Genomic DNA, 27,228 nt, shown 5'->3' with positions numbered 1-27,228 from the left:
GCCCTGGCCCTGCCACCCATGAGCTGTGCAACTGAGAAAAATACCCCAGTTTCCTTATGGGATAGCAGACCTATATCCTAGGGCTCTTGAGAGGACAGGCATGTGGCACTGAGCACACTGGACACATGGAGATGCCGACAGGTATCAGCTCCACTTGCTGCTGTGACTGCCACCTGCACCAGCCCCTCCACCCTGGGTGAATCTCAGATGTCCTCAGGAGACACAAGGCTCATATTACCGCCCAGTTCTAAGAGCTACCAGGCATCGCCATGACACATGCAGAAAGTAAACAGGTTATAGAAGGAATCTAGTTTTTTTAAATCAACTTTTATTCTTTCAAATATCACTCAGGCCACTTAAGAAAGCAGAGCCTGGAGGGCTCAGCAAGGAGCCCAGCACCTACTTCCTACAGTTAGAGTGGATCCTGGGGTACCTGAGCAGCGAGAGCCGGGGGAGAAATATGTCCAAGGCTTTGCCTTCAGGGGACACCCCTACATGTAAGAGCTGGGGGGCAGGGAGTCCAGGGGCCAGCGGTTGGAGCTGGGAGTGATCCCCCACCCCAGGCTCCTGTGTATACGTCCCTGTGGCCCCGCTGGCCAGCAGCTGCACTGGAAAGAGAGGTCATTCATAGGTGGGTTTTCCGAAGCACAGGGAGGTGGTGAGGGGCTGTGTGCCTCCACATGCCTGCTGGGATGGTGACGAGTGGGGACAGATGCTCTGACACGCAGGCCGGGAGCACTGATAGGTGCTTCTCTCTGCTCACTCTAGAAGAGTAAAAGGCCCAGAGGCTATAATTGTGATCAATAGAGACTTTGCCTCGGAGCTTCCCCAACGAGCAGGGTGTGATGACGCCTGGCCCTGCCCCGCTGCCGGCTTAGCCCCGCCCCAGGGCAGCAGGTCCTTGCAGTGTGTCCTGGGCCCAGCTCCGCGCAACAACCAGACCCACGGGCAGACTCGTGTACTCAGCCATGCGCAGATGACCTGAAGTCTCTAGGCCTTGGCTTCTTCTCTGCCAACCAGGGTTGAAAGTGGCACCTACCCGCTCAGGTGACCAAGCATATTGGTGAGAGAGGACACAGGTGATGGCGGGACACAGAAAGCGCCCCAAAGGCTGACCGCTGCCGTGTTAGTGACAAGATGCCCCAGAGGGGTTTCCAGCAAGACACAGCAGGGGCTCATCCTGACCACAACTGGAGAGGTGGACAGAGGGGTGGTGGCAGTCTTCATGGAGGCCCGAGGTCCCGGATACCGCCTGGCCACCTGAGGGAAACCGAGTCAGGGAGTGCTGGGACTCCAAGAGAACCACGGGAAGTAGAGTGGGATTCACAGGGACCAGGAAGATGGGGGGGTCTCCAAGGGGAGGGGGCAGCCAGAGGCTCTGGACTGACGGCTCCCTGGAACCAGCAGGGTGGTTCTGGGCCCTGAGGAGCTGGTAGTGCTAGAGCTAAGGGCTAAGGCTTCCGGAACCAAGCTGCCTCTTCCACCCCCATATGGGGTCATTCTGCAGACGACCTGTCTCCTATCCTCAAGCCGGTGCCTTTGCCTCTGGGCTATGCACCCCGTGGCTTCCTGCTGGCAGGAAGTCCAGAAACCGCTCCTGGCTGCCGAGGCATGCAAAGAATTCTGATTATTTCAAAGTATGTGGATCTGAGACGTGCGGGAGTTCAGAGCCTTGAAGACAGTTTATGTTTAATGCAGCACAGAGTACTCAAGAAGGGCTGTGAGTGCCGCATCCCCAGGACAGGGTACCTATGGCCCCTGGCTCAGGGGGAACTTCTCACTTCTCACACAGACACACCCAAGCACCCACAAGCACACACACACACCCTCGGACACTCCTAAACATCCAGCCAGCCCCTTACTAAACACCTCCCACACTCAGGGACCCACTCTCCTCTTTTCCTCCTCTTCTTCCCCAGCCTTTTGGAACAGAATCTGGGAGTACTTGGGAGAGGTTCTTGGGCTCTGAATAAGAAACTGGATCCTCACCTGTCCCTTTTTGAGAGTCCCCTGAGCTCAGGATGGGAAGCAGGGACACTCCTTTCTTGACTAAAGGTGAAAATGTCAGGACCCCTTTGGAAGAACCAGAGCCAGATTTGATCACCAGCTTCCCAAATCAAACACCAAACGCACCACCCATCCACCCCTCCAAACTGCAACCCCATGTCCATGCGTCCATCCACCCACCCGCCCAACTCAGAATCCAATTGGTGGCAGTGGTGTAGACAATCAACAGATATTTCAGGACCTCTCACTCTGTACTGGTCCCTGTGACTCAAAACAGAACCGTTGTTGTGAGTCTCATTACCCAAGCCTTCAAATGTCACCCAGCCCCTTGGTCTCCCCCCAGCTCCAAGATTCAGGAGTGCTGGAGTAGGGAGCTGGGTGGACTCCAGTTCCAGCAGGTCTATTGATCTGGGCATCTGTGAAATTCCAGAGAACTGATAAGGAAATGGGGTTTGATTTATATAACAGGGGACCCCATCTGTGTAGCAAAACCCTTTACCCAGGCAGGATGTAGGGTGGGGTAAGACCAGGGCCCATGAGGTGGGGTGCAAGAGCACCCCCATACCCCGAGAAGGAACCTATGGGTAACTTGTGGAAATCTGACCGAGCTGTCAAAAGCCCGTGAACTCAGCTGGTAAATTGTGAAATCTAAGTCCCGGATCTGTCCTGTGCCACGGAAAACTTGACAGCTGTTCCCAATTAGCGTGGTTTCTGCCGCAAGGAGCGGCTGACTTCCACTCCGACGGGTTTCCTGACACACGCTGGAGCCTCGGGATGGGAGTCAGGAGCCCGGGATCCGTCCTGCCCCTTCCCCACTCCGCTTCTCAGAGCCGGCGCCCCCCAAGCACCAGGCTAGAAGGAAGCTGGACACGGCAGCGGGAGGAGGCACCGCAGCCCCTGGACCCTGAGGGCGTGGCTGCTGCTTAGAAGCCCCGCCCCACAGGCTATAGCTAGTCACGTGGTTTTTCAGAGCCAGGCCCCAGCTGGCTGCCTAGGGTGAAGGTGAGCAGTGAGGAGGGGTGGAAGTCTGCCACACTGTCAAAATCCGTGTCCCACACGGCACGTTGTACTGAGCTGCAGGAAGTGGTTTCCATTTTGCCCAACAGCCCTCCCCCTCCTCACAAGAATGAACCCCTTCCTGTAGGAAGCCTTCAGTTTGGTTCCAAGGGCCCTGGACCCAGCTGACCACAGAACAAGGCACACATCCCAGATCCAGGTTTTCACACCTCCTTAGATTTGCTATAAGGACCCATCACGGGAGGCTTCCTCTCTTTAGCCATGATCATAAACTATATTTGGAAATGCAATCTCAGCACCTTGTGTCCTCTCCCTGCAGAGCCAAGACAGAGATAAGAACAAGGACATGGAAAGAGAGAAACTGAGTGACACTGTCTGAGCCCCTGGGTTTAGCTGTGTCTGAAGGAATAGTCAGTCTGATACATTATGGCTATGCTTATTCAGTCAATAGACATATATTGAGTGCCTGTTGTATGCCAAGGTTCATGCTGGGCACTGAGCAAGACCCACTTTGCCCCATGCAAAGAATCACATACCTTACCTCGTTCACCAGGGGAGGCCAACCGCTCCGGCACCACTGTGTGCCAGGAATTATTCTTGACACTTTTCATACATTTTCTCCATTATCCCTTACAGAGCCGTGACTGGACGGCTACTAACCCACGTGAGCTGGCTGTCCAGTGGGGTGAGGAGGCAGACGCATGAGCCAGCCACAGGAGAGCCCAGCTCACAGCAAGCAATGGCCAGGACTTCCCTGCAGGGCGTCCAGCCGGGAGGGGCTCAGAGAGACTGGAGCTGATGGATGGCCAGGAGGTGTTCCCGGCATCCGCACCCAGCAGGAGAAAGCGGGACCAGAAAGGGGGAATTGAAGTCGCAGAACACCCGTGACAATGCGGTGACATGTGCCTGGCCCCGGGGGCAGACATCTGCACACATGTGTCTGTGGGCAGCAGGTGTGGGCAGGAAAGAAAGACTGGAAGGAAACACGATGCTGCTGGGGTTCTCGAGGTAGGGGACTTGCAGACCATTTTAGTTTTGTTTTTTTTATACTCTTGTATTTCCCAAGTTTTCTGTGACAGAGCAAATTATTTAAAAAAATAAATTTCAAAAGGTGTCTGGGTCTTCCAAGACAACACCGGAGAGGGCTCAGGTCACCTCTCATCACAGCCACAACTGTAAGCTGAGTTCCCCGCAAGCCCAAGGTATCCTAGGCATCCTGCAAGCTGGGCAGCTGGTGCCTGGAGGGCACCCCCTTCTTTCCTGTTTTCCCCACCCTGCACCACAGCCCCTGGCCACTTCCAAACAGAGCCGCCCTCAGCTCCATGGCGGGTCCAGCCTTGGGGTTCCACTCCAGACACACACCCACCATCCCATCCGATGCCAGTGCCACAGCAGCTTCTGTGCCTGCCTGTGCCCCGGCCATCCCTGGTTCTTGGAAGAGACCCATGTGGTTTCATCTGCAGACGTCGGGACACATGCTCAGAAGAGGAAGACCTCGCCATTCTCTGGGTGAGGAAAGGTCACTGTGTCCCATGAATGTCACCAGTGACTTCTCTGCAGCAGCGTATGTGCATGGGAAGTGGGGGCCAGGAGGAAAAGCCGAGTGGGGAAGACAAGGCCTGGCCCGGGGCCTGAGCAGCCCCAGCCTGGGCAGGGGTCAGAACAGTGACTGCCCTCGGCAGGCAGGTGCTGCGGGGCTGCGGGATGCTTGGAAGCAGGGGCAAAGCTGCCCAGGGGAAAGCACCTGAGTGGATGCACGGGAACGAGCGAGTGGAGGGGCATCCAGAGGGGAGGCCGGCGGTGCAGGGAGGGTGCCCCTGCCCATCCTGGAGACCGCTGGTCTGGAACTTCCAGGGAGGGGAGGGGGCTGGGGGGACATCAGCAGGCTGTGGGCCTGTTCAGTTTTCCTGCTGGGGACACTGCACATTTCCTCGTGAGCAGCGGGGGCTCAAAAGCACACAGGGAAGGTTGAGGCAGAAGCATCCTGGGTTCACAAGAAGGCGCAGGGTTTATCCAGACTTGGGACCGGGAGCTGGGCTCCAGTCCTATGCCCTGGGGACTCACTGTTTTCAGACACTGGTCCTGTAGCGGCGCGCTGCTCACCAAGCCCTCTGTGCTCAGGGAGCAGGAGCCAGGAGGCTGGGCTGCTGTGCACCCCCACGTTCCTGTGCAGGGAGCTGTGAGGAACGCGGGTGCCGTGGGCTTGGTTGGGGGTTCTGGTTGCTTAGATCTGGTGAGTTCGCTCTGAGGGGGTGGAGGGACTCGCAGGCAGCACAGCTGGCCAGGGTTTCTTTCTAGCACTTGCCAGCTGCGGGGCCGTTGGCGAGCTGCGTCGTTTCTGAGTCAAACACGGGACTGGAGTCCGCCACCACGCCGCCCGCTTCTTGAGGTATGACCTCAGGTCACCCCCAGCCCCAGGCCTCACCTGCTGCTTCTGTGAAATGGGGGCAGTCGTCCCAAGAAGAGCCCTGTCATTAGCGATGGGGACAGGGAGGAAAGCAGATGTCGTCGTAAAAAGCCAGGCTGGTGTGGTCCCCAGCTATGGCCAGCGAGGTCTTCCGCAGGACACCAGTGGGCTCTCTGGGGCACCTTGGTGCTGCCCTCACCTCACACCCGAGCCCAATCCCTCCCCTCCTGGCGCTAACACCGTCTGGTTGGAGTGATCCTCCCTCCTCCCTTTCCTTCCTTCTGCTTCTTCACTTTTTAAACCTCAGCTGCAGAAGGTCAAGCTCATCCAGTCCTCTGCCCACAGCGTGCCACAGCCTGTGTGCCATCCTGCAGGGGAGCCCTGCCCGTGTCTGCCGTGCCAGCCGGCTGGAGCCCGCCTTCGACCTGCCTGTGGTTGGGTGGCCACAGGTCCCTCTCTCGGGAGCTCGAGGGCTCTTGCGTTTCCCACGTGGCTCAGCGTCACGGCCATCTGTTTTGCTGTATCTCTGGTTCTGGCTGCTGCCCACAGGGCGTATCCGCTGCCTCCCACCCATGCCCCCCTGCCCCATCGCCTCTAAGCAGAGCTCCCTGACATGCTCCTCGCAGGGTGGCTGAGGATACCCCTGCCACATCCCCAGGAAGGGACCACCGTGCACACAGTGGGCCTGCGGGCACCTCACTGGATCTCTCTACAGAATGAGCCACAGCTGCCCACCCGAGAGGGACCCACACCTGGGTCCCGTGTCCTCACCAACACCACCTTTTGCAAAAGCAACATTTGCAGTTTGGACCAAGCGGTCACTACACTAGCTGACACTGAGGGCTACTGCAGGCCAGGCACATGCCTTGTCTCACTGACCAGATAAAACCGACAGGTTGACTTCTGTGCAGGGTGAGGTGAGGGGGGCTGGCTCCCTTCTTTACCTGTGGATATCCCGCTTTCTAGCACCATTTGTTTAAAAGACTGTCAATATCCGGGATTGAACCTAGGGGTGCTTAATCCCCGAGCCGCATTCCCAGCTCTTCTTGTTTCTTTGTTTCCAACTTCTTTCTTTTATTAATATTTAATAGTAAACATCTGGTACCATGGAACTTTTTCTGCATTAAGGATTTGTTTCTATTTGTATTGGTTCTTCTTAGTTACACATGACAGTAGAATCAATCTTGATAAAGTATACAAGCATGGGATGTACCTTATTCTAATTGGGATCCCATTCTTGTGGGTGGGCACGATGGTGGGGTTCACTTAGGTATTTTCATAGTTATGTTAGATTTATTCCATGTTTTTCCCTATTCCTACCCCCCTTCTTCTGTCCATTCCTCTTTGTCTAATCGACTGAACTTCTCTTCTTCCCCTGCCCTCTATTGTGGATCACCGTCTACATATCAGTGAAAATACTCACACTTTGCTTTTGGGGGATCGGCTTATTTTACTTAGCATGATATCCCAGACCTTTTTTTTTTTTTTTTTAATTTTGAGACAGGTTCTCGCTAAGTTGCTGAGGGCCTTGCTAAGTTGCTGAGGCTGGCCTGGAACATGAGATCCTCCAGCCTCTTGAGCCTCCAACATGTTTGGCAACATTGTAAAATATCCGATTACCGTATCTATGTGGGTCTGTCTCTGTGTCTTCTCTTCCATCCCCTTGGTCTTCATGCCTGCTTTGGTACCAGTACCAAGCTATTTTGGCACTGTAGCTCTGTGGCAGTTTGAGTTCTGGTAGAGTGATGCCTTCGACTTCACTGATCTTTTTACTCAGGATTGCTTTGGCTGTTCTGGGCCTCTTATTTTTTTCCAAATGAATTTTAGAACTTCGTTTGCTAATTCTGTGAAGAATGTCATTGGTATTTTGGTGGGGATTGCAACTCAAAGTGGATCAAAGACCTAGGACTTCAGCCAGAAACTCTGTAACTGCTAGAAGAAAATGTAAGCTCAACACTCCAGCATGTTGGCACAGGACCTGACTTCCTTAACAAGACTCCTAAAGCTCAAGAAGTAAAACCAGAAACTAATAAGTGGGATGGCATCAAATAAAAAGACTTCTGCCCAGCAAAGGAAAGAAGCAAGAGCGTGAAGAGAGAGCCTACAGAACGGGAGAAGGTCTTTGCCACCACCGGCTCCTCAGATAGGGCATTAATATCCAGAACATACAAAGAATTCAGGAAACTTAACAAATACCCTAATTAATAAATGGCCAAAACGACTAAAAAGACACTTTCTCAAAAGAAGAAATACAAATGCTCCACAAAGACATGAAAAAACGTGCAACATCTCTACCAATCAGGGAAATGCCAATAGAAACTGCTTTGAGATCTCATCTCACTCCAGCCAGAATGGAAATCATCAAGAATACAAATATAAGTGATGTAAGTGTAATGATGTAAGTGATGTAAGTGTTGATGGAGATGTGGGGGAAAAGGTGCACCCATACTTTGCTGGTGGGACTGAAAATTGGTACAACCGCTGTGGAAAGCTGTATGGAGATGCCTCACAAAACTAGGAATGGAGCCACCCTATGACCCGCTATCCCACTCCTTGGTTTATATCCCAGACATTTTAAATCAGCATGCTGCAATAACACAGCCTCTTCAGCGTTTAGAGCAGCACAATTCTCAAGAGCCAAGCAGTGGAGCCAGCCTAGGTGTCGTTTAACGTATGAAGGGATAAAGAAAATGTGGCACATCTGCCGCAGTCTGGCTGGGCACAATCAGGAGCCACTTGTCAAAAGAAACTAACTTTATTTTTAGAACCACACACACCAAACAAAACAGCCTCTCAGGAAAAACCCTCAGAGCCTCAACTGCCACCACCGGCTTTCCACAAGCCTCTCTCTCCCACACAAGCTTCTCCCCACCTCCCACAATCCTCCTGCTCTTGAGGCCGATTGGCTGGGTCACGTGGGCAGAGCCAAAAAAGTCCCCCAATGAGCAGCTCCGTGGTCTGAAAGGGCAGGGAAACAGTCCAATGAGCATCACCGCAGAGGAGCCAATCAGCTAGATGTTGCTGGGGCCGAGGAGCCAATCAGCTAGATGTTGCTGGGGCCGCTGTGAGCCAATCATCAGCCGGCAGCTGGAAGTTTGCTGGGGCCCCTTCGGCTGTGGCTCTCAACAACATCTACACCATGGAAGATCATCCAGAATCAGAGAAGAGTGAAGTCATGGCCTAGGAACTGCAGGGCCTCGTGCTGAGTGAAGTAAGCCAGACCCAGAAAAGGCAGAGTGTGGATGTTTTCTCTGATATGCAGAAGCTAGTCCCAAATGAGGGGGCAGAGGGAGAAAAGGAGGGGGTTCCATAAAAATAGATGATCTGTGGGGTAGAGGAAGGGTCGAGAGGGAGGGAGGAGGCCCGACAGGGAGGAACAGCAGAAGGAACCTGAAGGAACTTTCCCACGTATGTGTGTAAACACGCCGCAGTGGATCTCACCGTTTTAATGCCCACAAGGGTCTGATTAAAAAAAACTGAAAGCAAATGGCAGAAAGGTCAGTGGAGTGGGGGGAAGGGAACGGGGGGAGGGAGGAGGCTGGGAAAGGGGGAGGGCTGGGGACTGGAACAGAGCGAATTCTATGCCATGCTTTTATACTTACGTCAGAGCGAATCCTAATGTATAATTAAAACGTACCAATAAAAATACAGAAAAGAATAAAAAAAGAAAGTGGAGTTTAAAGATGTTAAAAAAAAAAAGAGAGAGAGAGAGACCTGATAGGTACTTTCACTGCACCCATTTCACAGCTGGAGAAATTGAGGTTCGGGAAGGTTGAGGGCCTTGTCCAGGGCTTCCCACACGTCTCCCAACTGTGGTCCTGGGGAAGGGAGAGATTTCCAGTCCAAGGCTGGCATGAGAGGAGCCAGCGCACGGTTGGGGCAGCGCAGTGCCCTCCTGCCCGCCCTGAGCCACTGCTATTCTCCCAGCACACGGCTGGCCCTGTTGGGCACCTTTTAAAGCCATGGAGGGCAATTCTTAGCTCAGAGCACCGAAGCCCTGAAGTGGGGCTTCAGCCCCTGTGGCAGATGTACCTTCCCCAACCCCACCCAAAGCATCCACCCAGCATGCTGATCGCCTCTGGTTCCAAGGGAAAGAGAAGCCACCACCTCCCACAAAACCCCCTTTTCCTGTGCACAGAATTGCACCTGTCTCCCTCTTTCCCACTCGAGTGCCGAGCGAGCGTGGTGGGCATTCTCGACCCTCCTGTGCACCCCCTCACCCACCAACCACAGCACACAGCAAGCTGGGCAGCCTCAGCCCCATCTGGGTCACACAGCTGTTGCTGGACACCTCCAGGAGGGTGGGAAGGGGTGACAGACACCTCCAACCAAGCAGGCTCTTCTCAAACAGAACTCAGAGGAGGCACTGAGCCCCCAAGAGGAAGGCAAGGACCCACTAGCCCAGCTCAGGAGTCAGACACCAGACCCCAACGGGCCCCCGGGCCTGCTGCAAACCCACCACCCTCAGAAAAGCCAGAGCATTGTCCCAACCCCAGTGTTCCAGCCCGCAGATGCCTTCCACGCTCCCAGGAGGGACCAAACACCCCTATGTGACTTGTCCTAATTTGGGGTTCGAAGGACAAAACCAACTTGGGTTTTGGGGTCTGTCAAAGACGGCCTGATGCCATAACACACTCTGGAGAAAAGAGAGCTTCTCCAACAAACGGTGCTGGGGAAATGGAAATCCACGTGCAGCCGAGTGACAGAACCCTCTCTGTCACCCCGAACAAAAATCTACTCAGAGTGGATCAAGACCGAGGCGTTAATCCAGAGACCCTGCTCCTACTAGAAGAAAAGGAGGCCCACCTCTCCATCACGTGGGTTAGGAACCAACTTCCTCAGCAAGACTCCTAAAGCCCAAGAAAGAAAATCAGGGATCAATAAACAGGATGGTGTCAAACTAAAAAGCTTCTTCACAGCAAAGGAAACAATCAATAACATGAAGAGAGAGCCTACAGAATAGGAGGAAATCTCAGCCTCCTGCACCTCATAGAACAGCACTAATCTCCAGGATACACAAAGAACTCAAAAACTTAACGCCAAAAAAACAAACAACAAACAACAACAACAATAAAAAATACATCAATTGGCTAAGGAACTGAATAGATACTTCACAGAAGAAGAAATACAAATGATCGACAAATACATGAAAAAACATTCAGCATCTCTAGCAATTAGAGAAATACCAATTAAAACTACACTGAGATTTTATCTCAGTCCAGTCAGAATGGCAATTATCAAGAATATAAGTAACAATATTTGTTGGCAAGAATGTGGGGAAAAAGGTTCACTCATACATTTCTCATAGGGTTACAAATTGTTGCAACCACTATGGAAAGCAGTATGGAGATTCCTCAGAAAACTTGGAAAGGAACCACCATTTGATCCAGCTATCCCACTCCTTGCCTTATACCCAAAGGATTTAAAATAAGCATACTAGTACAGTGACACAGCTGCATCAATGTCCGTAGCAGCTCAACTCACAATTACTGAGCTATGGAACCAACCTAAGTGTCCTTTAACAGATGAATGGGTAAAGAAAATGTTGTAAATATGCAAAATGGAATATTACTCAGCCATAAAGAAGAATGAAATTGTGGCATTTGCTGGTACATGGATGGAACTGGATACTACCCTGCTAAGTGACTTCCAAAAATGACTTCCAAAAACCAAAGGCCAAATGTTTTCTCTGATATGCAGATACTGACTCACAATAAGTTTTGGCGGGGAGGAGCGGAGGTTCCCCAGATTGGGCAGGGAAGAAAGAAGAGGAGATGGGAATAGGAAAGACAGAAAAATGAATCAGACATAACTTTCCTATGTTCATCTATGAGTACACGACCAGTGAAACTCCACATCGTGTACAACCACAAGAATGGGAAGTCATCCTCCATGTGTGTATAATATGTCAAAATACGCTGCATGGTCACGTATATCTAAAAAGATGGCCTGATGCTTGAGGCATCTCCTGAGGCTGAGCATCTGGACATGTGCAGGGGTCAAGGCAGTGCCATCCAGAGGGAGGGCCTCAGACGTCCAAACGAGATGTGTGGGGTGCAGCCCTGTTCATCCTCTAAGCCAACACTGGAGGTTTGGCCTTCCTGTTCCCTGCCCTGTAAAGTGGGGTGCTCCGCTGCTGCAGGGTGCTCGAAGAGGTGAAGTAAAGCAGGCAGCCCAGGTGGGCTGTGCTAAGGGACATGGAGGCAGCGCTGTGCAGCGGTATCAAGATGCCCGGACCCTGTCCAGGTGGAGTTCAGGAAGAGAGATGGAAACCTCTCACCTGGCCGGGCCCAGCGCCCATTCTAGGGCTGACTGCGGACTCCGGAGACTGCGCCAAGCCAGCGTGGCGCCCGCCCCCTTGCTCTCTTCAGCTCCCTCCCTCCTGTTGTTCTCTCCGTAGGGGCTGGCACTCATCCGCCCTTCTCCACACCTGCTGCCACACTGAGCAACCCGAAGAGTGGGCCCTGGGAGGGGCCAGGAAGGCAGGCAAGAGTCGCCGCCCAGCCCTGCCTGGGGGTATCTGTGGCCCCCGCAGAGCGTGGCAGCTGGAGTGTCACCTGTGAGAACTGGCAGGGTCACAGGGAGGAGGGAAGCTCTAACAGGTGTCATGGACCAACACCTGGGTCCTGTGGGGACCCAGCGGGTAAGGATGGCAGGGCTGCGGCCGTTGCTCAGCACCCTGATGGTCTCCAGGAAGGTGACAGACAGCTGAGGGAGGGAAATAGGCCCCCAAGCCAGTGCGCAGCCCCGGGGCCGCCCTGAGACAGGACAGGACAGAGGAAGCCAAGGACCCGGCCTGGGACCCAGTCATCTCCGTGGTGGAGTTCAAAGAAGGCTAAACGCCCTTCCACTGTGGGGCCATTATCCCCAAGCCAGGGAACAGAGACCTGGCCGAGGGAGGGAGGCCGAGTTAAGGGCTCACGGTCCCCTGTGCCCACAGGCAGGGCAGAGGGCTGCCAGTGGGGGGGCAGCAGGTGCTCCTCCTGGCCCCAGGCTGTGGCTAGTGTCAGGCAACAGCATCCACCAGCTGGGGACATGCCAGTCCTGATGATAGGGCAGGGAGAGGAGTTTCCCAAAGGTCCCAGGACCGGCTGGCACAGTAGCAGCAGCCCAGTGAGCACACCCAGGACTCCGTCTGATTGGAGGCTGGGCTATGGGGTAGGAGCTATGGAGGCCAAACGCAGCCTTTGATAGAAGCCCCTCCTTGGCCAGCAAAACAAATAGCACCTCCCAGGAAAGAGGTTCGACAGATCAATGCCACCTCTAAGGAGCCGGTGTCAGCCCTCACGTCTCTCCTGAGCTCACCAATCTGACCCACTTGGAAACCTACGAGGCCCCCAAGGAAGACGTCAGCCACATCAGCTCCACTAAGGAGCAGCTGCACCTCACCCCTCACGGCTGCTGAGGCGCCCCCGCCCAGCAGGACACAGGGCCACTGGATACGAGGGCACCCAGGGAGCTCACAGGCAGCCTCCTCTATCCCCATCAAAAGGGGGATCCAAAATGGCTCTCGTTCACATGCAATGGAGAACAGCAGGCCTCCCGGCTTCCCAGGCTGTGCCGACGCTCTTGTCCTCTGGGGTGACGCACACAGAAGGACCTCGGCACCCCACAGAGCCACAGTGGTCACCCCACCTGTGGCAGCACGCTGACGGGGCCAGGTGAGCCCGGAGCCAGACCGACGCAGGCCTTGGTAGGGTGCAGGTGTTCCAGGGGACAGGAGCCAACCCCACACCGTCCAGGGGCCTGCCAGACGCTCATCCTTTGTGGGGTGCAGAGGTCAGGGACCCTCGGGACAGCCCTCCAATGAGAAGCCAAGCTGTTGCTCCCACCCCGAGGAGGGCAGGTGTGGCCAGAGGGGGAGGAGGTGACCTCAGGTCTGCGATGTCGCCCATGGAGGCTCCGGGGCCAGAGTGGAGAGGAGAGGGCAGAGCCTGGGGCAGGGGTGAGCCAAACTGGACCAGCAGCACTGAGGCTTCCAAGTCCCAGGCACAGACCCCTGTGGGTAGTGCACCTGCCGCCAGCACTCGCTGGGGAGCGGCTTGGAGAGAGGCAGGGGGAGGAAGACACAGGGAGAGGGCCCAGGACACAGCCCCAAGGGACCCTGATGTTGGTGGCCTGAGTCGCCAAAGAATCCCTTTTCCTGCCCGGCCCTGACTGGTGGCTGTAAGTTCCCGGCCACGCTCAGAAGCACTTTCCCTGAATCACTCATTGAACCTACAATCATAGAGCACCTACTGTGTGCCGGATGCCCTCGGCTTGTTCTCATGGAGAAGGCCCTCAAGAGAAAGGTGCTGGTGGCCTGAGGTCCTCAAGGTCACCTGGGAGAGGCAGCTGGAATCCGAGTCTGAGGCCAGAACACCGCCCCCCTCCTCCACTGAACCTCAGCTGGGGGGCTCTGCGCCTTCCTGGAGACCTGAAGGACTTTCAGAGGCAGAAGAGGGCAGTGCCCACCCGGCATGGCTCCCGCACCATAAAAGGAGATGCCCATGATGGAAATCTTACAGATTCCAAGACTCACGGAGCCTTCCCAGAAAGTTGGGGTGCCTGTCTTCCTGGGATCTCAGAGGCTCAGGAAGAGGGAGAATCCCACTCACTAGGCCAGAAGGAGCGATTCTGAGGGCCCCCGGGAGAGGCCAGGGAGAGACACTGCCCGGGGTGTCTCCTGGTGAGAGTGGAGGCCCGGTGGGGCAGCCCCACAGTCTCACCCCCATCGAGGAGCAGCCCGGGTGGGAGTGGCCGGCCTGCGGGGCGGGTGGGGTGGCGACTCAGCACTTCTGGTGAAAGCCTGGTCCCTTCCCAGGAGCTCTGACACGTGGTATGGCCATGGCCCCCAAAGGGGACACACCGGCTGCCTGTGGCTGTGCCAGCGCCTGCCCTGCTCCTGCCAGCCAGGGGGCAGCACCCTTCTGCCGGGGCTCTCATCCACCAATTCCCAGAGAGCCTAAGAAAGGGAAGTTCCTGTCATTGTCCAGAGCACCCATGAAATCAGAGACGGCAGAATAGAGATGAAGAGGGACACTATGGGGTGCTCATTTAACATTCCAGCAGCCATCTATGGGATGCTTCGCTTTCCTGTACTTCCTCTTACGGGAGCTACCCCCACCCCCATTGGTGACCTATGACCTACCCCATGGTACCATAACCCTAAACCAATCCCAGAAGGACACGGCCCCTTGACTCCGGAAAGCCCCATGGTGCCATCGACCTAAGACCCTCTTCCCTACCCGCCTAGCTCTGATGCAAGCACCCCCAAGCCTATCCCCCAACTCCAAACCCCTACCCCCCAAAAGCTGAACACCCGAACATCTGGGGGCCTCTCTCTCCTATAGAGACGGCCTTTATTTGTCAGCTCTGAGAAATAAACTTTCGTGTGGATCTCTGCCTGGTCTCCGTCCTTCACTTCTCACTCACCTGTCCCTGGCTTTCTCACTTTCTTTTCAGACATAAAAAAATGATACAGAAACGCAACACCAACACAGTTCCTAAAATTAGTCGGCAACATTGACACTGAGCTCCCTGGCAGCCCAAGCAAAACATGATCTACCACGGGGATTCACACTGTCCAAAAGAGGGAGCCGTGTTAGGGTCTCAGGAGAGAAAGAGGTCCTAACTTGCCTCTGACCCCTAGCCAGGGAGTTTAGAGGTAGGTTGTAGATCTGGGTCTCCAGAGCTCCGGGCTCCTGTCCAAGGCTTTATTAAGCTCCAAACTGCAGGCTCTGGGCCAGGACAGGTGAGTCAGGAGCTCTGTCTCTGTTGTCCCTGGCTCTCCTTCCACACCTGGAGAAAAGCAGCCCAGACATTGGCTACAGGCTAGATATATGGGCACTTCCCATGTGGGACAAAAAAGGGGGGGAAAGCCATGCGGGGAGCTCAGGCTACGCAATGGAGACGCCCTGTCGGCTGGGGACGGAGGACCTCTGCGCTCTGAGGTCCCTGGAGGTGGAAGAGCTAAAACTAGGGACCCGGGTCCCTTGGCAGTCACTTGACTGCAGGCCAGCCAGGGGACAAGAAGGCGCAGCCCACGCCTGTCACTATTCCTCCTCCTTTCAGGACATGCCCCAGGAAGCGACCGAGCAGGAGGAGAAAAGTCGCTCACCACCGAGCACAGTCTCCAGCTCCACCAAGTTCCTCATTACAGTGTTTCAACCGTGCTCCGTGTGAGAGCGACTGGGGTTGTGCAGACACCATCCTGTGGGTCTGGGTGTGAACCACGATGCTCTCGTGACACTGGGCTGCAGCAGCGAGACGGTCAAGGGGCCAGCTCCAGCTCCCACCAGGAACTCGTGGCTCTGGGATGTGACGCTCAGCAGCCGGCATGACGCAAGGTGACTGAGGACGTGAGGGGAAAGGCCCAGGCAAGGGGCTGCCCGGGCCTGGAGACCTTGGGAGTGAACAACTGTCGCCTCCCCAGAGGACCCTGACCCAGCCAAACTCACTGCCCTCTGCCGTCCCACCCCGATCTCTCCTCTTCCAATGCTTCTGTCTCTGGCAGAGACTTCCAGTTCTCTTTCTCCCCTAGAGTATCAGGGCCCCTGGGTTTGGATGAGCACAAGGCCACCGGGAGCAAAGCCTCCATTTCCCAGCCTGCCTTGCAGCCTGGGCGGCCGTGTGACTACGTCCAGTGTAACAGGGTGTGAGCAGAAGCGCTTACTGCTCACGCTCTTAAAAGGGGTGTGTGTTTGCGTGTGTAAATTCTCTCCTTTCCCTCCCTCCCCTCCTGCGCCCTGGGGAGCTGCCAGGTGGGAGTCACCTGGACTAGGGAGGGGGCAAGACACAGGGGTAGCAGGGCCTGGGTCCTTGACCGTTTCGCAGAGCAAGTGGCCCTGCGACAAGGGCTTCTGTGGAGAAAAATAAATGTCCACCTGGTCTGAGCTCTGGACATTCCGGGTCTGTCAACCTTCGTCCTGAGGAGGAAAGGTCTCAGGAAGAAACCTGGGAGGTCTCGGCAGCTACCCGCAATCCCAGCGTGGCAGCTGTAGTTCCTGGGAGTCTGATCCCTGTGGGTACCTGCCGAGCTCCCCTCGGCACCCACTCCCAGGCATCTCGGGATGGCCTCAGAGGGCGGTGTCCCCACCCAGGTTTACAACTGGACAAACACACTCAGAGAGGCTGAGCAGCTCCCTAAGCCACACAGTGATGAGCCATAGAGGTGCTATTCAAGGTCACCACTCGGTCATTGAGCCTTTGGCCTCTTCCCAAAGCCACTGCTCCTCTCCTTGGCCCCAGCTCCCCACTACTCCCCTGACCTCAGAACGTCCTCCATTCCAGCAAGGTGGCCTCCACATCTCAGCAGAGCCTGAGCTTCCAGGCCAACCTGAGGGCATGGCTCCCAGCTGCTTGACCCTTGCCACAGCTAGCTCCCCATTGCCTCTGGGCAGAGGCAGCCCCCTCATCACGACACTGGAGGCCCCCGGTGGCTGCTCCCAGATCCACCCCCAGCAGCACCCCCACACCTCCACCCAGGGACGGCCACTTGCCGAGGCCCCTTGGCTTTCTGCGTGGCCCAGACAGGAAACCAAGAGAAGGCTAGGCTTTGCAGAGCCCATTCTGTGGCCCAGGTCACGGCAGCCCGCAGGCAGGGGCCGTCATGCCCATTTCACAGGTGAGGAGACTGGGGTTCCGGCAGTTGGTGGCCCACAGTCAGGGAACCTGGATCCTCTTTGTGTCCACTCTGCCCAGGCCATCTCACTCTGGAGTGCATGAGGCTGAGCCCACACAGGACCCAGCCCTAAGTGAGCACTCACTGCCCCACCCTCCCCCCAACAGTGGGGAAGGGGTGCTGGGCTCTTCCATGCCCAAAAGGTCACAAGGTGGGAGGAATGACCGAGGAGGCGGAGCTGGGAGCACAGGGCTGAGGCCAAGCCAGACAGCGGGGGCTGGACTCTGAACTCACTTTCCTTGGCATTTATTCCACAGCCGTCTGACTTCAGGACGGAGCGTGGAGCTATGAGGACCAGCAGGGGAGCGCCCAGGCGGCCCGGGCCAGGCTCCTCTCCTGAGGCTGTGCCCCGCCTTCTCAGCCTCAGTGCCCCCTCCTGCCACGTGAGGATCAGACTAGACCCGAGGGCCTGAGCTGGCGCCTGCAGGGCACACCTGGCCTCTCCTGCAGAGGACAGCGGGGAGGCAGTGCCAGGAGAGCCAGGCCTGGTGGCCCCCAGCCCTGCCCACAGGAGCCCTTGATCCCAGAGGGGCCCATCACTGGCCTCTGGGTCCTGCTCACGCTGCCAAGGGTCGTGCTTAGATAAAGGCTGCAAGGTCTCTGGGCCTCCCTGCGGGTGCTCTGGGCCCCCCGACCCCTGGGAGGGACGTGGGAGTGAGGGGTGGGCGGAAGGTGGCAGAGAGGCTGGGAGAAGGAGGGCTGCACCTCCGGGAGCCAGGCCAGCACCAACCCCCTGACCCTGCCTGGGCGCTGTGTCACAGGAGGGCACGCCCCACCCCTGGGCTGCTCCCCACAGCCCTGAGCCCTGAGGAGCCCTGCTCCTAGGCCTCAGCCCCCAGCTGTCTATGGGATGCAGTGACTCCTGCCATCCACCCCTTGGGAGTACCCTGCCCCAGCCATCCCCTGACAGCACCCTGAGGAGGGCAGAGGGTGCCTCCAGCTGAGGGTCTCAGGGAGTGGCTCCCCCAGCCCAGGTGCTGGGGATCAAAGGGAGAGAAGCTGGGCAGAGGGACATGGGCAGTGGGCAGCAGCTGGAGCCGATGTTGGGGAGGGTACAGGAAAGGGGCCCTTCAGGGGTCCTGGGAAGACCCCCTCAAAACTGCACTGCTTCCTTGAGGGTAAGAGGGGGTCACTCACCACGGGGGGAGGCTGTGGTTCCAGCTGGGCCTTGCTGGGGACTTGCTGGTGCTCTCTGGTGAGGCCCTTCCCGCCCCTGTGCCTAGGGCCAGCTGGGTTCGGGATGCCCACTCCACACTGGGCCTGGGCCTAGGGCTGACGCAGGCCCCCCACGCCCAGGCAGGTGTGTACACGTCTGTCTCTGCAAGTCACGGAAGACAGAGCCGTGGATGTTCTCCAGTGGTCAGCCCTGTAAGGTGAGCTTAGAGCAGCCCATCAGAGACCCCGAGCAGACAGAGAACCTCATGCCGCAGGGGCCTCCTCAGCCTGGCTGGGCTGGCAGCAGGCCCAGGGAAGGCCCAGGGGGCTCTGTCCTCTGCCCTGGGCCTGAGAGGTGTGTATGCAGCATGAGGTCATGAGGGGTGCTGGGCACCAGGAGGACACTGCATGGGGCCAGGGGCAAGACAGTCAGGCTGGCTTCCTGGAGAAGGTGGCTTTGGGCTGGGCTCTACAGGCTGACTAGGGTTTGCCCAACAGACAAGAGGAGAAGGCCTTCCAGGCCAGAGGCTCAGTGTGGCCCAGAGCAGAGAGGCGTGGGCAGGGACAGGCGGGCGTGTCGGGACAATGGGAAGTTTGGAGTGGCTGGTGGGTCCCATGTGAAAAGAGGGTGTTGCAGAGAGCACCCGGGACTCCACCCTGTGGCCAGCAGGAGGCTGGGGCCTGAGGGTGCTGGGGCCTGGGGCCTGGGTGACCTGGAGGAAAACAAGCCGCAGTTTTGCTCAGGAAGTTCCCTGGGCCCGGCTGGGGGCAGCTCTGAGCCACTCCAGTCCCACAACCACGCGGGCTGCTGGCTCTACCCCTGCCCAGGCCACCTTGTCTGCCAGAAGCCTCCCTGCTGACCCAGCTAGGGGCCCTGCAGAGCCAGACAGGGCTGTTGTCCGGGTTCTGGCCTCTTTCCTGCCTCTCAAAAGCAGAAAGTCCGCCGGGGGAGGGAGGGAAGAAGGCAGGTACAGAGGGGTCCTTGTCCCCATTTTACAGATGAGGACACCAGGGACCTGGGCAGTGAGCCAGCGGGATGGCCAAGGCCCGGGGAGGTCCAGGACAGCAGTGTCTTCCAGCTCTGGAATCCACCTGCAGCCTTGTTGCTAAATGGAGCTGACAGAGGCCTGGGGAGGGGACAGAGACGGCAGGGTGTGGACAGCACCTGAGCACAGCCCTCCCAGGTCTCTGTCCTGCCTGACAGTCGACCTTTCCCCGTGGTGTCCTTCAGCCTGGGCTGCAGCCTGCTCACAGCGGGACCACCAGGCAGAGAGGAGGAGGGGGACGCAGTGGCTGGGAGAGGAAGGACGGGCCTGCGAGGGAGAGCCACCCTAGCCCTGGGTCCTTGGGCAGCAGCCCAGAGCTGCAGCCCAGGCAAGACCCTCTCCCGTGGACTCACCCAGGAGGCATCCCCACCCCAGGCCTCTTTGGACTTTATTCCCACATCACATGTCCCTTGGAGTCCTTAAGTCCCTGGAGGAAGGGCGAACTGGTGCTCATCTGCTCTACGTATGTGTGTGTGTACGCGCACGCACAAGTGTGTGCGCACGTGTGAGCTAGGGACGGGACTCAGTGCTCCACCTCTACACCCCAACCCTTTTTATTAATATTATTTTTTATTATTTTGAGACAGGGTGTCACTAAGTTGCCCAGGCTGGCCTTGAATTTGCAAACCTCCTGTGTCAGCCTCCACAGGGCCTGGGATCCCAGGTGTAAGCCATGGTGCCTGGCTCTGCTAATCTGCTTTCAACCCCTTCCTAGAAAGACCCATCAGTTGCCTCCTTCTCTCCCCCTTAAGGGGCAGAAATGATCCCTCTTGACTAAGACAGCTGTGCTGGGGCCTGGTGAGCTGAGCGCGTTGCAAAGGAGCCAGGGAAGACTTCCCAGAGAGAGGGAAATTGGACTAGGCTCTGAGGCACGTGTAGGAGTTCCTTCAGAAGCAGGATGAGACCAACGCCTGAAGTAGCAGGAGGGGCGTGAGGAACCCTGGGAAGGGGCATGTCTGGTGAGGAGGACAGGCACAGGGAGGGCATGCGGTGGTGCAGGGTTAACGCAGGAGGCCTTCAGCCCGAGGGTCCAAATAGGGAAGGGCTGAGCTTTATCTTGGACTGCCCTGAAGCTGGGGGGCCACAGGGGGACCTGGAGAAGGGGCAGCCTGGACAAGGGCAGTGTAGCGCCCCTCCTGTCTCCACCACTGGAGAACCCCACGTCCGTCCTACACTGTCGGTTCCAGCCCTCATCCTGGAACCCGGTGGGAGACCACAGGGAAGAGGAATGGAATTCTTGGGTCAGTAAGACTGCTGGGGAGCCAGGGCAGGGCTGTAGCTGGGCTGGGAAGGCTGGGTGAGTCCCTGTGTCCCCAGGTACCCCACAGGGCCAGGCCTCCAGCTCTGAGGTCGAAGTCCGCAGGATGACCTGGGGAAGCACACGTCTCCAGTTCTGCAGATGTGAGACCCCACTGGTCACTGCACTCACTTGAGGCTCTACACAAGGCCTCCCCACGGCTGGCACTCCTCGTGGTCACCCTGCATCTCCTCCTGCAGGGGCAAAGCCCTCCCACCTCCAGGAGACCCGTGTGGCCCTTTGACTCCTCCTCCCCCAGCTTGCCCTGGCCTGGCCTTCTCCACGGGCGCCCAGAGGACAAGTGGATCCTGCTTGTCCCTGAGTTGAGCACCTCCAGTTCTTCCCGCCTCCCTCCTGTCCACCAGAAACTTCCCAGTGCCCAGCCTCTGATGTCATGTTCAAGGTCATGGACAGCAAAGAGCCCTCCGAGGCCCTTATTCTAACCAGAAGCCCTAAAACCAATTTCTCCTTTAAAAATGCCTTCAGGATGCAGGCGTGCGGCCTGGTCCCGGTGGCTGCGCAGCAGGAACTCGCGGCAGAACTATCCAGAGCTCAAGGCGCCCTCCCCAGAAATAACATTTATTTGCCTTATTCACAAGCTTAATGGCAGCTGCACCCCCAAAGGCGCACCCCACAGGCAACAAGTGAATACAAGGCCAAGAGGGAAGCCAGCACTGCCGCTGACCAGGCCCCCACAGACTCCTGGAAGGCCGTGGGGACAAAGGTCCAGAGTCAGGAAGGGGCTCAGTGAGCTCCAGGGAGCAGGAAGGAGGAGGGTGGGGAGAGGTGGAGGGGGAGCTGCACTGAGAACAATGGTAATTATCCTGTGCTGATGAGCCCAGCTCAGCCATCCCACAGTGTACGCATATCGCAAAACTATGTACTGTCCACGATAGAGACAGTTTTGTTATTTGTTGATTTAAAAAAAAAAAAAAACCCGATAATATATATGTTTTTAAAATAGAGGAATCAGAGTCAATCCTCTGAGTACCTATCTTAGGAAACTTTGAGAAAGAAGATCAATTTCAGTTTAAAGCAAGCAGGAGGAAAGAAACACCAATAAAGTGAGCAGAAATTAATGGGATCAAAACCAGGATGACAATAGAGAAAAACAACAGAATTAAAAGCTGGTTCTAAGAAAGGATCGATACAATTGATGGACCTGTAGCCCAGCTAACCAAGAGAAAGAGCAGAGAAGACAGAAATCGCTGAGGTCAGAAACGCTCCCACTGATCTCACCACTGATCCCGGAGACATTAAAGGACATGGTAGAGGCACAGTGGACAGCTCCAGGCCGATCGAGGTGATAACTTGGAAGAGATGGACCGACTCCCAGACAGTCTTTAGGGAAGGACGATGGTCCAGCAGGCCCATCGGCTCGGGCTGCCCAGAGGACCTGCACCCAGTCAGACTGCCCAAAGAGGTCTCCTAGTGAACTCTCTCCAGTCGTGCAAGGGAGGGATTGTACCGACTCTCCATAATCTGTTCTAGAAAGTAAGACTCGTTCTGAGGTTGGTGTGACCCTCATGCAAAACCAGATGAACACGGTACGAGAGAGGGGCACGGTAGGCCACTATCACTCATGGACACACATGAGCAGTCTCCAATAAAACAGTACCAAGATGAATGGTATTATAAATAAAAAGAATTAGATACCATGTCCAGGTAGGATTTATTTCAAGTATGCAAAACTGGTTCAATATTTGCAAACTGATTAATCTGCCACATCCGCAGGATAAAGGGTAAAAATTATCCGGTATATATATCAACTAAAGGAGAAAAAGCATTTGAGAAATGCAACACTCATTTCAGATTTAAAAAAAAAAAAATTCTTGCTGGGCACAGTGGCCCATGTCTGTAATCTGAGTGACTCAGGAGGCTGAGGCAGGAGGATTGCCAGTTGGAGGCCAGCCTGGGAAACTTAGCCATTCCCTGTCTCAAAATAAAAAAAATAAAGATGTCTGGGGAAGTAGCTCTGGGCGAAGGTGTCCCCGGGTTTAATCCCTAATATCAAAAGTTTTTTGAAAACTGTGCAGTTCCCATCAACCTGAACAGAGAGACGCTGATGCTCTCTAAGACCAGGAAGAAGGCAAGGAAAACCCCATCCCCCTCCCATTCACGCATGCTGGCGGTCGCATCTAGTGAGGCAAGAGAAGGAAACAGCACCAGACAGAGTGGGAAAGAAGAAATCAAACTGTCTTTGTTCACAGTTGACATGATGCTCTGTAAAGAAAACCCCAAAGAACCCACCGGATGCGCAGACCAAGGCTCCGGGAGCCACAAGCAATCACAGCAAGGTCGGAGGACGGGATGCTGACACACACAGTCAGCGCCTTTCCTAGGAGCAACAACTTGAGTTTGGAATTAAAAATGCGATATCCAGGGCTGGGGATGTAGCTACGTGGCAGAGTGCTTGATTAGCATGCGTGGGGCTGGGCTCCACCCCCGGCCCCCTACACACACACACACACACACACACACACAAGTCATTTATCATAGCACGAAAAATGAAGTTCCAAGACTTAAACCTGGCAAAACATTCAGGATCTCTCTACAGAAAACCTCCAATCTCTAAGGAAAGATGTTGAGAGACCAAACCTTTCTAATTTTGCCTATGGATCCAGCCCAATTCCAAGCATAAAAGTTCAGCAAGGTACTTTGAGGATATCGACAAACTGATTCTAAAGTTTATATGAAAAGACAAAAGGCCCACAAAAGCCAAAGCAATAACCCGAGAAAGAGCCAACCGGGGAGCTGACACCGGCCGACATTAAGACTTGCTATAAAGCCACAGTGACCGGGACAGCCTGGAGCTGGCAAAGGCAGAGCAAGCCGATCGATAGGCCGGAACCGAGAGGGCAGCCGCCGAGCCACGCACATGGAGCCCACTGATCTTTGGTGGAAGAGCAAAAGCAATTCCATGGCAAAAATACCGTCTTCCATCAAATGGTGCTGGGCCAAGTGGGCCTCTGTAACAGGAGGCCAGGTTAAGGAGAGTTAAGAGAAAATCAGACCTTAACCCTTTCCCCCAAATCAATTCCAAATAGGTCGTAAACTTTAAATGTAAAATGAAAAGCCACAAAATGTCCAGAGGCCCCACGTGGAAACCAAGGCAGCCCTGAGTTTGATGAAAATCATGATCCATGAAAAAAAAAAACGATACATCGGACTTAAATCAAAACTTCTGCTCTGCAAATGAGACAGAGGCAATGAAAACACAGTCCCCAGAGACTGGGAGGCAGAATATCCACAGAACACCTGTCTGATGAAGGACTGCCATGCAAGACGTACAGAGGGGTCTTTAGAAAGCAATCGAATTTGAAAATGGCAAAAAAAAAAAAAAAATCTGAAGAGGCTTCTCATCAAAGAAGATATATGTATAGCAAATTAAAATGTGAAAAGGTGCTCAAAATCTGCCATTATTGCAAAAAAGAGAAGACAGAGCTGCACACCTACTAGAATGGCTAAAATCTAAAAACCTGACACCAGCAAATGCTGGCGAGGCTGCAGAGCAACAGCAGCTCACTCCCTCCAGTCCCTTTGCACGGCCGAGTCCCACGACTCTCAACGTGGTCTTACGTGGGACCCAGCAGTTGTGCTCAGGGTGCTCACCCAGCTGGCTTGAAAATGTATGTTCACACAAACACCCACATGCAAATGCCTACTGGGGCATTATTCATAATGGCCAAAACCTGGAAGCAACTGAAAGATCCCTCTACAGGTGTTAGGGTTTGGATGGCAGCGTCCCGCGGAAGCTCATGTGTTGGTCCCCAAGGCCGCGAGTCCAGAGGTGGGGCTATTGGACCTCATCAGTGGATCAACCCACTGATGGGCTGTTGGGGGGGCAGAAACGTTGGGAGGTGGGGACTAGCAGGAGAAAGTGGGTCCTTGGGAGGTGCCCTCAACAGCTGTATCTTGTCCCTTCCTGTCCTTCCCTCTCTCTATCTGCTTCCTGGTGGCCATGGGGGACATCTCTGTCCCCCCACACTCCCTGCTGTCCTGCTCTACCTCGCCATGGGCTTAAAGCAACAGGGCACGAGATCATGGACTGAAACCTCTGAGACTGTGAGCCCAACCACATCTTTTCCCCTTTAATTTGATTTTGTCGGGTATTTTATCACAGCAAAGGAGAGCTGGCCAACACACCGGGTGGACAGACAAGCCATCCGTTACTCATACAGTGGAATATTATTCAGTGATAAAAAAGAAATTATTTATTAAGCCTTGGAAAACCGGAGGAGCTTCAGGTACACATCCTTAAGTAAAAGAAGCCACTCTAAAAATGCCATGTACTACGTGATTCACTGAGACAACATCAAAGAGAAGATAAAACTCCGCAGAGATGATAGAATGATCAGCAGTTTGCAAGGATTCAAGGAGGAGAGGGAGCTGGGAGCAGTGGCACACGCCTGTAATCCCAGCGGCTGGGGAGGTTGAGGCAGGAGGATCTCAAGTTCAAAGCCAGCCTCAGCAACCACAAGGCACTAAGCAACTCAGTGAGACCCTGTCTCTAAATAAAATACAGAATAGGGCTGGGATGGGGCTCAGTGGTTGAGAGCCCCTGAGTTCAATTCCTGGTACCAAAAAAAACAAAAACATGGACCCTTACTGCACAAAGAGTATACTCAAACATGTGGAAATCTTTGAATCATGTTGGAGGCCAGCAGTTCCGGGGGGGAATGCAGACTAACCAGAAGCTGTACTGGCATCGCAAACCCACCACAGCCAAGGGGCTGGGAAAAGTCGCCGAGCCGAGTGACCTTGGAGATGCACAGCAATCCTGGGAACAGGGGTTCAGCTGGTGGCTTTGCTGGCTGGCAGGCGGTGTGTGGGTCAATGACCTGGATACTGCTATTCCTGCATAATAAGATCAAACTATCAAGCAGATGGATGGAGGGTGGCAGAATCCACCACCCTCCTGTGTGTCCTGCTGTGGGAGCAGGCTGCACAGACAGGCAGGGGAGGCACTGGGCAACCCTTGTTCAGCTTAGTGTGGCCACAGGTGGCCTCGGACAGACCGTCTCAGGGTGTGTGCACACGCAGCCTCCTGGACCACACGTGCCGCCTCCTGTCACCGGCAGGACTGAGAAGCAATGACATCTGGCAGCAATGAGCAGGCCCAGCATCTAGCTGGTGGCCCCAGGGCTGTTCTCCAGTGAAAGGAACCAGATGGCATGGAAAAACGGCCCATGCCAGGGCTGGGCAGGACACCTGCAAGAGGGCCCTGCAGGATGGAGAACATGCTCAAAGGGAAAAACCCACCTCCACCGAAGAGGGTATGCCCACGGGCACCGGAGAGCTCCGCTGGCCAAGGATGAGATGATGTGGACAACAAAAGGCACTGCAATTGGATGATAACCTGGGGTAAGATCCATGAGTCCAAACTGATGTAGATAGATGATCGAATGAATGAAGGAGAGGGAGGGAAGAGGCAGCTGTCCCTTGCAGAAGTCCAAGCCACCTACAAAAGCATTCCGTCCTCTCAGAGGAGGAGCGAAAGGCCCGGCTCCTCAGCTGGCCTGCGCTTGCTGACTGCCTTTCCACAAGGGAAGGGATATGAAGGAGTCACCACAGCAGGACACCCAGTGAAGTCCTAGGCAGTGTGATCAAGGTCAATGCTCACAGTGCTCAGCCAGGCTGAGGGCAGGCACGCGGGACAGGATGGGACAAGGACACCGCTCTGCACCCCTGTGTGATCCCAGCACAATCATCAGAGGATCACCCGACAGTCCATAAAATACCTGACCAGGACCCCTCAGGAGTGCCAAGGTCACCAAACCAGGGAAGACCAAGACATCATGGCCTTGGTAACGCCCAGTGAGATCCGAATGACTGTTCATTAATTGTAGAAGAACAGGAAGGGAGGACTTGGTGGACTGCAGACTGGGCCCCATAAGTCATCCAACCTGCAGGACAAAGGGAAAAGGGAAGGAAGGGAATGGGCCCCGGGACCTGGGCAGAAATACCAAAGGCCAAATAAGAATGCACCAGCTCTCCCAAAACAAGAGCAGAGGACAACGGGAAGGACGTTTGAAGAAATGGGTCCACATTATCTAAATGTGGTAGAAGGCAAGATCGTAAGGATCTGAGAAGCTCAACAGGCCCCAACGAGAATGAGAGCAAAACCACGCACACACACAGCCCTCACCCCAGCGCACAGACATCAGACGGCTGGAGTCACACCCAGAGAGGTCCCCAGAACAGCCTGGGGACCTGAGCGTCTCGAAGCACAGCTCAGACCCCGACCCAAGAAAACACTCTCCAGGAGAGAAGGTGGAACAGGACAGTTGGGGATCCCCCCCTCAAAGAAAACTGCTTACACCCATACCCCTCACCCCCTCACAGCAAGAACAAGTACGGGGAGCTCTTCAGACGCCAACTTAGGTCCTCGGAAAGAAGGGAGTTTTGGAAATGATACCCATCCAGAAATATAGTTTTTTTTCTCTTATGTCTTAAAAAAGCAAACTCCATTTCCCCGTGGAGTTAAATAATACACCCTGTGGCAACCTAAAGGGCAGATATGTACGGCTGCAAGGCTCCCTCTTTTACAGGAAGCAGTAAACTCTTCATTCCAAGTCAACGGTCAGAAGTTAAGAATGTGCGTTGAATCCCTACAACAACTAATGATTCTTTTGAA

The sequence above is a fragment of the Marmota flaviventris genome, chromosome 2 (genome assembly GCF_047511675.1).
Source record: "Marmota flaviventris isolate mMarFla1 chromosome 2, mMarFla1.hap1, whole genome shotgun sequence".
Classification (NCBI taxonomy): domain Eukaryota; kingdom Metazoa; phylum Chordata; class Mammalia; order Rodentia; family Sciuridae; genus Marmota; species Marmota flaviventris.
This window is presented reverse-complemented; position numbering follows the sequence as displayed.